The sequence below is a fragment of the Triticum aestivum genome, chromosome 3B, assembly GCF_018294505.1.
Source record: "Triticum aestivum cultivar Chinese Spring chromosome 3B, IWGSC CS RefSeq v2.1, whole genome shotgun sequence".
Taxonomy (NCBI): domain Eukaryota; kingdom Viridiplantae; phylum Streptophyta; class Magnoliopsida; order Poales; family Poaceae; genus Triticum; species Triticum aestivum.
Window position 1 is genome coordinate 546,971,051 of NC_057801.1, and position 11,320 is coordinate 546,982,370.

At 42.4% G+C, this 11,320-nt stretch overlaps 1 long non-coding RNA gene across 1 annotated transcript; it reads left to right on the forward strand.

Annotated features, from left to right (window-relative positions):
• The first annotated feature begins 6,923 nt into the window (after positions 1-6,923).
• LOC123065684 (uncharacterized) lies at positions 6,924-10,188 on the forward strand. The gene is made up of 3 exons (XR_006431111.1): positions 6,924-7,594; positions 9,182-9,223; positions 9,779-10,188. It is a non-coding gene; the product is annotated as an uncharacterized lncRNA (long non-coding RNA).
• Positions 10,189-11,320: the final 1,132 nt, after the last annotated feature.

Consider the following 11,320-nt stretch of genomic DNA (forward strand, 5'->3'; position numbering starts at 1 on the left):
GGAATCCCCACCATGGCCTCGCAGACGAATGCGAAGACGGCAAGCAGGGTAATAGATTGGGGACCAAGATGCATCATGTGGATCTGGTAATGGGAGAGCACCGCATTGAAGAAAGCGGAAAAGGGGGGAACCAGGCCCGCCCACAAGGCATCGACAAAGAATCGGACCTCCATGACGATCCTGTCGAAGGAGGCATGGGATGCGGGCCAGACCGTCGTCTTCCCGCACTCATTGAAGCTGGAGGCGAGCGTGGAGCAGACCTTCTCCAAGGCTTCCAGATTGAGTATGAGTGACTTGTTGACGGCGGGAGCAGCCGCCGGAGGTGCGCTGGACGAAGGCGCAAGTTTCTTCCCCTTCTCCTTTTTTGTTGGCACCATGGCAACGGAAAAGGTGGAAGAACTCAAGATGGATTGGAGGCGGAAGCAGAGGCTCAAGGAGGAAAAGGGAACAAGAAGCATGCAGGCAGCAAAGGGAGAATAACTGTGTACAAGCCTCGTGGCTGCCTAGCCAGGCGCGTAATGAGGGAGCGTGGGGTAGCGGAGACGCCCACGTCCAATCAACCGCCACACGACACCCAAGGTCGTAAGCTGATGGGGCCTGCGGCGCTCCGCACTTGCCCCTTCGCTTCTCTGCTAAGCCAAGTCCGAGCGCGCCTTGGGCCCGGGGGCTACTGTCAGCGTTCTGGGAATGGGGGTCCCCAGACTTGCCTGCCTGCGGCCTGCAGCATGGCTCGAGTGGTGGCCCAGTACGGCCCATCTTCATCAGTGCAATACTCAAGACCCTCGCGAGGGGCCAAGCCTCGCGGGGCGGACGACTCGAGGCTTCCTCAGGAGCGGCCTCGCCGGACAGGCTCCCGAGGAGGCGGAGAGATCAAGGCAGGGGTACCTCGCGAGGTGCTCATGACGCAAGCCATGATGATCAAGACTAGGCGGGCGCCGGCCCGCGCAGTGTCCTTGTTTCCTCTTTGGTGCAAAGGGGGCAAGCACACGCGTGGAGTACCGAGGCATCAGGCAAAGGTTGCCATTTAATTGCAACGAGACCAAGACCTACAGGGCGGCAGGACGGAGGTCACCGTGGATCCCAAGACGGCGTCATCGCCAGTGCCTTTGGCAGCCGAAGACCAACTTTAGTTAGGATAACTTGTACTAGATGTTCCCCTTCAAAATGGCCGTTGTTGGCGTCCTTCCCGCTCAATATTTGGGAAGAGGACCATGGCCTCTATATATAGGGTTAGCCACCATAGTAGAGGAGATCTGAGGGAGTTCTCATTAGATCGATAGGCGACCAAACTCATCCAAGCAGTTCATCACACCAGCTCAAGAACACCTCTCGCGAGGTTGTTCGTCCTTTGTATTGTTCATCAGCAGCCCCTGAGGCAATCCACCACACCACACACTGGAGTAGGGTATTACACCACAACGGTGGCCCGAACCAGTATAAATCTTGTGTCCCTCGTGTTGTTCATCGTTTAGCTTAGATTCTCGCGTGGCGATCGGACGTAGGGTGGTAGGGGGAAGATCTTCGCGTGCACCCCAGAGTTCAAACCTTAAGGGTCTGCCGGAACCCAACATCCGAAACTCGGGACCTAGTGACAAGCATTAAGCATAGCAAAGTCATAACAACATCAATCTCAGAACATAGTGGATATTAGGGATCAAACCCTAACAAAACTAACTTAATTTCATGGTAAATCTCATCCAACCCTTCACCGTCCAGCAAGCCTACGATGGAATTACTCACGCACGGCGATGAGCATCATGAAATTGGTGATGGAGGATGGTTGATGATGACAACGGCAATGGATCCCCCTCTCCGGAGCCCTGAACATACTCCAGATCAGCCCTCCCGAGAGAGTTTAGGGCTTGGTGGCGGCTTTGTATCGTAAAACGCGATGAATCCTTCTCTCCTATTTTCTTCTCCCCGAACGTGAATATATGGAGTTGGAGTTGAGGTCGGTGGAGCTTCAGGGGGCCCACGAGGCAGGGGGGCGCTCCCTAGGGGGGCGCCCCCCACCCTCGTGGACAGGGTGTGGGCCCCCTGACGTTGATTCTTTCGCCAATATTTTTTATTAAATCCAAAAGGTTGCTCTGTGGATTTTCAGGTCATTTCAAGAACTTTTATTTCTGCACAAAAATAACACCATGGCAGTTCTGCTCAAAACAGTGTCAGTCCAGGTTAGTTCCATTCAAATCATGCAAGTTAGAGTCCAAAAGAAGGGCAAAAGTGTTTGGAAAAGTAGATACGACGGAGACGTATCAACTCCCCCAAGCTTAAACATTTGCTTGTCCTCAAGCAATTCAGTTGATAAACTAAAAGTGATAAAGAAAAACTTTTACAAACTCTGTTTGCTCTTGTTGTTGCAAATATGTAAAGCCAACATTCAAGTTTTTAGCAAAGATTATGAACTAACCATATTCACAATAGCACTTTGGTCTCATGTTTACTCATATCAATGGCATAATCAACTAGAGAGCAATAATAATAAATCTCGGATGACAACACTTTCTCAAAACAATCATAATATGATATAACAAGATGGTATCTTGCTAGCCCTTTCTGAAACCACAAAACATAAATGCAGAGCACCTTTGAAGATCAAGGACTGACTAAACATTGTAATTCATGGTAAAAGAAATCCAGTCATAGTCATATCCAATATAAATTAATAGTAATGTATGCAAATGACATCGGTGCTCTCCAGCGGGTGCTTTTTAATAAGAGGGTGACGACTCAACATAAAAGTAAATAGATAGGCCCTTCGCAGAGGGAAGTAGGGATTTGTAGAGGTTCTAGAGCTCGATTTTGAAATGGAGATAAATAATATTTTGGGTGGCATACTTTCATTGTCAACATAACAACTAAGAGATCTCGATATCTTCCATGCTACACACATTATAGGCGGTTCCCAAACAAAATGGTAAAGTTTATACTCCCCCACCACCAACAATCATCAATTCATGGCTTGCCCGAAACAACAGGTGCCTCCAACTAACAACAATCCTGGGGGATTTTTGTTTGCAATTATTTTCATTTGATTTGAGCATGGGACTAGGCATCCCGGTGACCAGCCATTTTCTTGTGAATGAGGAGCGGAGTCCACTCCTCTTGAGAATAACCCGCCTAGCATGGAAGATACAGACAGCCCTAGTTGATACATGAGCTGTTCGAGCATACAAAACAAAATTTCATTTGAAGGTTTGGAGTTTGGCACATACAAATTTACTTGGAACGGCAGGTAGATACCGCATATAGGAAGGTATGGTGGACTCTTATGGAATAACTTTGAGGTTTATGGATTTTGGATGCACAAGCAGTATTCCCGCTTAGTACAAGTGAAGGCTAGAAAGAGACTAGGAAGCGACCAACTAGAGAGCGACAACAATCATGAACATGCATTAAAATTAACAAACACTGAGTGCAAGCATGAGTAGGATATAATCCACCATGCACATAAATATCGTGGAGGCTATGTTGATTTTGTTTCAACTACATGCGTGAACATGTGCCAAGTCAAGCCACTCAAATCATTCAAAGGAGGATACCACCCTATCATACCACATCACAAGCATTTTAATAGCATGTTGGCACGCAAGGTAAACCATTATAAACTTCTAGCTAATTAAGCATGGCATAAGCAACTATAATCTCTAGTTGTCATTGCAAACATGTTCATTCACAATAGGCTGAATCAGGAACGATGAACTAATCATATTTACAAAAAAAAGAGGTCGAGTTCATACCAGCTTCACTCACCTCAATCAGTCCATCATATATCATCATTATTGCCTTTCACTCGCACAACCGAACGGTGTGGATAATCATGATAGCGCACATGCATTGGACTAAGCTGGAATCTGCAAGCATTCAATTCAAGGGAGAAGACAAGGTAATGTGGGCTCTTGGTTAAATCAACAATAATGCATATGAGAGCCACTCAACATTTTCATCATGGTCTTCTCCTCTCGACCCCAAAGAAAAGAAAAGAAATAAAACTATTTACACGGGAAAGCTCCCAACAAGCAAAAGAAGAACGAGAAATTATTTTGGGTTTTCTTTTAATTACTACTACAAGCATGGAAAATAAACTAGCTATTTTTTTTGGTTTTCTCAAGGTTATTCAAACACACAAGAAGAAAGCAAGAGAAGGAAATAGACTAGCATGGATAGTACAATGAAAAAGTATGAGCACCGACAACTAAGATGGGTGTGTGAACATGAATGTAATGTCGGTGAGAAATACGTACTCCCCCAAGTTTAGGCTTTTGGCCTAAGTTGGTCTATGCCCACGGATCAAAGTGGTAGCTGGGGTCGTAGTGAGATGCAGCAGTCATTGCCTCACGAGCTGTAGCTTGGAGGCGGGCTGCCTCCGTCCTCTTCTCGTACTCATTTGCCTCCTCCCTGGTTATAAAGTATCTCCTTTTTGCCTGAAAGTCAAAGAAACCAGGAGCAGGGAGAGTGTAACATCCCAATTTTTTATTTAGAATATTATACATTAGATCATCATTGCATATCATATTTTATTGCATTTTTGCTTGATTCTAGAACCCAAGGACCCACAGAGAGAGTTGGGGATTTCGTTATTTTCATATTTGAGTTTTCTCAAATTTTGAAAAGAGGATCATTTGGTTTTAAGTATTTTTCTTTTCTAATATTTCTAAAATAAAAATATATGAGAGGAGATAATATGACTTCTCCAAAATAAAATGAAATATTAGAGGAAAAATATTAAAATCAAATAAATGTTTTATTTGGATTTTATTGCTATTTTTTTGATTTAGAAAAATTGCACGTTTTCAAAATTGCATTTTAGGCCAAGAAAATGTTCTTCTTGTTCTAAATATTTTATTTAGACGGGGAAAATTTGTTTTGGCATTTTTAGATTTTTATTTATTTTTCTAGGATTTATTTCCGGCGGAATCTTAATTTTTTTTTAAAAAAGTCAGCACCCGACTGGGCCGAAGCCCAGCCGAGCCGGCCAGCCCAACCCTTGTCGCCGCCGACATCGCCTTCGTCCCCAAGCCGGACTCCTCGAGGGAGTCCGAGCCGCCACCGACGCCGCCTCGTCGCCCCTCCTCCAAGCCCCCCCCCCTTAAAAGCCGACCCGGGGCCTCCCTTGGAGCCCCAAGTCGGAACCGCCGTCGCCTACCTCGCCGATGTCGCTGCCTCCCGAACACCACCCCTAGCCGCCGCCGCACTTCCCTGCTATCGCCGCCACACATCGCCGTCACCGCCGCCCCGCACCACCCCGCCTCGTCGCCGGAGCCGCCACCGATCCGATCCTATCCGCTGCCGGTTTTTTTCGGTTTACGTAAAAACTGACCGGTTTTTATTTAAACCCTAGTTTCGTTTTTTAGATCGTTTTTGTCAGTTCAGTTAATTAGCGAACGCCCGTTCGTTTGTTCGTTTTAAAAAACGATTTTCACCGTTTAGCCACAGACAGCGAACGTTCGTTCGTTAGCCTGTTCGTCAGTTTTTCTTTTTCCAGGGTTTTTCCACGATTATTTTCGATCGCGATTTCTGTCCCGATTTTCATTTTAGTTTATCTTTTTGCTTGTTCATCGGAATCAGGCGATTCAAGTGCCCAGATCTTTGTCTCGAAGCCCTCTTTCTGTTTAACCAACTCAAACAAGTTTTTGCTACTGTAAAATTTGACTTAAGTCCAGATTAGTAAACGGAGCTTGTTTCTTTCGCAGTTTGAGTTTCGTTGCTTCGTTTGATTTGATTCTTTTTGCAACCCGGAGTTCTTAAGTTGAAATTTCTGGTTAGATCTCTTATTGAGTTTTACCCGTGCTTCTAGTTGAGTGCTTATTGTATGCTTGTTTGTTTGCGATAGAGTACCCGGAGTGTGAAGCATGCTACTACGAGTCTCTAGGTTTCTCGGATCATTGGCAAGGCAAGTAACACTTTGATCATACCACTTTACTACCCAGTTTTATTGCATTAGATCAATCCTCAAACAATTGCATGGTTAGGATCTGATTAACATATGGGTTTTGGGAAGTAGATGAGGTAGTACCTATTTCCCTGTTTATTATCAAACTTTGGGAGTTACTTCTACGTTGCTTATATTGCTATGCTATGCTTGTAGACGTGGATTGGGTGAGTGTATCCATGACAGATGTGAGTATTGTTATTTAATGGTTAACTTAAGATGGCTACTTTAATACACATCTGGGTGGATTGAGGCACCTGGGGAACCCAATGTTGCCTGTATTTTTGGAAATCCCGGGGTACCGTGTGATTCTCCTATGGACCGCCATCCAGGCTCAAAGGGATCATAAGATTATTCATGCTAGAAACTTCCGTGTGCAGCCATAAGCTATTATGGGCTCTAGCATAGTTGAGTACGTTGCAAGACCTCTTTCAGTGGTGGGCTAGCAGATGTAGGGAAAAGTAGGCGTAACTGTCCACCCAGAGTAAAGAGTTATTGTTTCAGAAACACTGTGTCTCGTTCCTCCGACCATGGATGTATTCGAGTCTTGTGGGGAAAAGTGCGCAAACCTATGCAGAGTGTACAAACTAATCATGGTTAGTCGTGTCCCCGGTTATGGACGTTTTGAGTATCTAGTACTTGGATTATCATGTGGATCTCATCACTCTTAATATAACTTGATTGGGTTAATGATCTTATATCTTATATTTACTAATTGGAGGCACCAAACAAGACACCACGTTAATCCTTAGAATTAAGAAATTACAGCCATCCAATTAAAATATGATGTATCTGTAGCCATTGGATGAAATATAGAAACGTGATCTCCTGTCCCATCATACATGAGTCGTCCTGCCCTTGGTCTCTTATGTAAACAAAAAAACTCTGCATCATCTCCTGAAATTGACCTACGTGAGGGCTCCTCCCCATCATCTCTCTCGATTGCTCTCCTAAATTTGACCTACGGGCCCCCCCCCCCCCATCATCTCTCTCGATTGCTCCAGAAAAGATAATATGGGCATGTCTACTAGATTTGGCAATGCCTGCTTCCGATTGATATGGAGAAGAGCCGCCTCTGCCTCCCCGAGGAGACTCCATAGCAGCAGCCATGGCCAAAGTTTGGATCATCCACATCAGAGTTGTGATGGCTGAAACCCTATACTTTGCTTCCGAACATGCTTTTATTGATCTCAAGTAAGCAGCGTAATCTCTTCTTTTTCTCTGATCCACGTGCTGATTCAAGCTGGAGAAGTTGATATCACATATTCTTTTAGGGATCATGTAATTGAGCTTTAGGACGATTGATCGTCCAGACATTGATTTATTTAGATTAAATCTGATCGTCATCTCATCTCCCTCTCTCCCTCTCTCCCTCTCTCTTGGAAAGAAAAAGGGAATCTTCATCCAGTTTTCTGAAAGGAGGACATGGCTAGCCAGCATGACGAGGGTGATTAGATGAATATCCTCCTCTTTTTTTAGTTCTTTGCAGTTTGGTGTTACTACAACAACGGATTTTTTGCTCCCTTCTCCTGTGTTTCTGATTCAATCTGGAAGTTATGTGTTCATATGGTGATAAAGACGCAGATGCAAGATGTCAGAAGCTGATGGTGCATTCTCTACAAACACCGGAATTGTTGTTTGGCGTTGCACTGTCAGAACATGGTGAGAGGACATCTTGATCCTGCCTTTTCTCATTATTTCACTTATAGGTGTGTTGGTCAGATTGCGTTTCTCCTGGTACATATATACAATAGATCAAATAGGTACCCAAAGTGAAACCCTTGGAGCCAACTTTATTACAGCCATGATCTATTGTTCGAATTAATTATTTCCTGATTTCGTCATATAATCTGGTTGTCTATCCTTCTTTCTTTTGCAAGCTACCTGTTTAATTGCAGATGAGTTTTTCGGTTCCTGCCTGCTCTCAGCAAGGCCGAGGTTGATACGCCTCTGTCCTAATTTCTGTCGTCACTTGAGGAATGTCAGCATCACGTATCATGTTCAGGATGTATGCTGAGAGCACCAAGTGTTTGTGTGCTCTACCATTTACATCGTAGCAGCCTCATATGCCATGGCAGATGTAACGGAAACAACCGATAGTAATCTGCATAACTAATAGTAAGCACGAACATAGCTGGCCTATGATAATCTGCATAATTAAGGGTACGCACCAGCATAGCTGTCTCCTCCTAACTGGCATTGTTAATCCCCTCTTCCCATCACAAAATTTTCTTATTTTTTAATTCAGTAAGTTCTTATTAAAAAAGTGCATCACAGTGAGATATCCTTATGGTCCATGACAATGTTATATGATGGCAATGGTTTTTCATGTGAGGAATGAGGAGTTATAGAGGAATGTAATTGTAAGTTTGTCATGTACACTTGCTATACAGATTGCTGTTATAGTGGCTAAGTTAGTAATCACATCTCGATTTCTCGACCACTTTTATGGCTGACATAGCACAAGGTGATTTTGTTTCTTATGCTCCTTCTTTCAGCATGTGTAAACGTGATCTCCCATTCATATTCATGTCTGTATAGAAGTTTCTAGAATCTGAAACTGAAAACTATTAATATTTTGGATTGTTAATTCCATGGTACTGCAAGTTGGATCGAGAAGATGTCTTAACACTATTTGTATTTTTATTATGGACAAGTTAGAATACAATCTTGGACAAAGTCAATCTCATTAAAAAAGGTTGAAACATTTCAGTGGTACCGATTTAAGCTATGAAAGTTAGAGGAGCTATTTATGTGATCTTTAGAGAACTATTAAGATAGCACCTAGATCTTTTTTTTTTACTTCTAATAATGATAAATTTTTGTGGCTATTATGTAAACTGATGTAATCTGAACCTAATAAGCTCAGAACGATGATAACTCTTTTCCACTACTTGCCTAATTAGCGTATGTAAAAATATATTTAGTAAACAAATTAAATAAATCACATTCAGTGGCATTAATTTAGTTAGTTGTTCGATGTAATTGCTACGTCTATCTTGCATTTGGACAATTTTCAGGAGTAAGATTTTCATTGTTAGACTAAAGTTGTGTTGTCCCCTTTTTTCCCAATGCACATATGTCCGTATTACTTCATACGTGAGTACTATTTTTATCTTTTTCTCTGCAGCATTTAAAGGCCTAATCTTTCGCTGCATTTCGCAACAGGATGGTGCACCCCAAAGTATTAAATCTACCTATTTTCATTGCATTATTTATCAATTCATATATCTGAGTGGTGCTATGCAGGGCCAAATTACGCCATTTTGGATGGCGTTCATGAACTACATGGTTAGTCTACACTATATTATAACTCCATTAATGTATCATCATACCTTCCCTGCATTTTTTATTCAGATTTAAATTGTTGTAACTACACGGAAGTACCATGTAACTGCCACACTCAAAACTAGAGGTTATAACTTTTACTCCCTTCTTTTTCAGCATCACTTAGTTTTCACGTGGTCATCATCTAGCAGATTGAGTAGCATAAATATATACTCCCTCTGTCCCAAAGTATTGTTGTTGAGTTAGTACTACTTTAGTATAAAGTTGTACTAAATAAGTGACACTTATTTTGAGACGGCCAGAGTATAATGTAATTGGTTGTACTACTTAGCGCCACAATCTTCGTTTATACAGGTAGCGCAGAGCAATGTTTTCCTAACAAATAATTTTGTGCACAATAATAATATATGGTGTATTATATTATGAGGTTTGATACAGTACATCTTACCATGATTTGTTCAGTTGGGTTGCATTGTCTTTATTTTGGCGCAACACATAGTGGACCTGGCCTTGGCCATTTTACGGCATTGACAATGTAAGCAAATGTTGTTCCTCCAGGAGAGGAGTTAAACCTACACCCCCTACTGTAGGAATTTGCTGGCGTACACGGAGTAGCGAGGCAGCAGCATCAGCGGAATCATGATCATGGAAATTGGAGCGATGCATTGACTAATTTCTTCTGCACGTCACAAACATTGGTGTTCCTCGACTGTGACTACGTGATGCTAACTTATTACATAATGGAAGGATTAGTCATGGCGCCAACCTGAAGAAATTAATACTCCCTCCGTTCCTAAATATTTGTCCTTTTAGAGATTTCAAATGAACTATCCCATACGGATGTATATAGACATATTTTAGAGTGTAGATTGACTCATTTTGCTCCGTATGTAGTCACTTGTTGAAATCTCTAGAAAGACGTTAGAGGGCGGAGATGTTGCTATTTGTATGGTATATTTTGACCATGGAGGAGAGCTATTGCCTGTTGGGAAGAAGTAATTCAGTTTATGCACAGCTGATTAAGGAAATCAAGATGGATAAACGCGTTGAAGTGTAAGATGGAAAAATATATTGTTGGAAAACACCTAAACCATGTATCCACTTACCAACTGGGCAATTTGATAATACTTTTTAAACAAGTTCCCCTTTTTCATTCAATTATGTGCTTAACCGGAACATCTTGAATATTCTAAAAAATTGTAATTATTGTGCAATGCTTAACAAATTATTAAAATATCTCAACGGACTTACGAATACTTGGTTCTGAGTCAGCAGTAATAGTCATCGGATCATGAAGATTAGATGGCTCTAAACGTCGACTTTCGAATAGTTAAGTTGCAACGGATGAACTAATCTAAATTTCCAAACACAATGTTGGTATGTGGAAGTAACTTACAAGTTCCCTATAAGAAATTATTAATACTAGCCCGTGCAGACGCACGGGTTGATGATTAGTGATGCTTAATTGGGATTGAGTTGGGAGAACCTTCTCAATGTTTAACAACCATCATGATTGTTAAATAAAATTTATTCCTTTGTTGTAGGGAAAAATTGGCTTTATGCAAAACTATAACCATAGAGCTTTCCACCAGCTCTATATGCATGTAGTGATAGCATTATTCTGTTCATTACTCTCTTGTGTTACATTGCCAGCATATTCCATGTGCTGACCCATTTTCGGGCTACAACATTCATGTTGCAGACTTTTCAGACGACGAGTAAGGTGCCTTAGGTCGTGATCTTTCACTCAGTGATGCCGTTGGAGTTGATGGACTCACTTTATCTTCCAAGCCTTCCGCTGTTATCGTATTTAGATGGCCTTAAGCCATATTGATTGTAATAAGTTCTCTTTTGAGACATTCTATGTAATAAGTGTGTGATTGCTACTCTGTTATAGATCCTTCAAGTACTATGCGTGTCAACATTACTGATCCAGGGATGACATGCACAGAGATCAGATTGTTTGAGGTATGGTCGCTACAAGATGGTATCAGAGCACACGCTGACTGTAGGACACGACCACTAAGCTAAAGCCCTAAATCACTACTCTCTTCTCATTTCTGACTCCTCTCCTTTTCTACTCTTTAGGATGGCAGATGC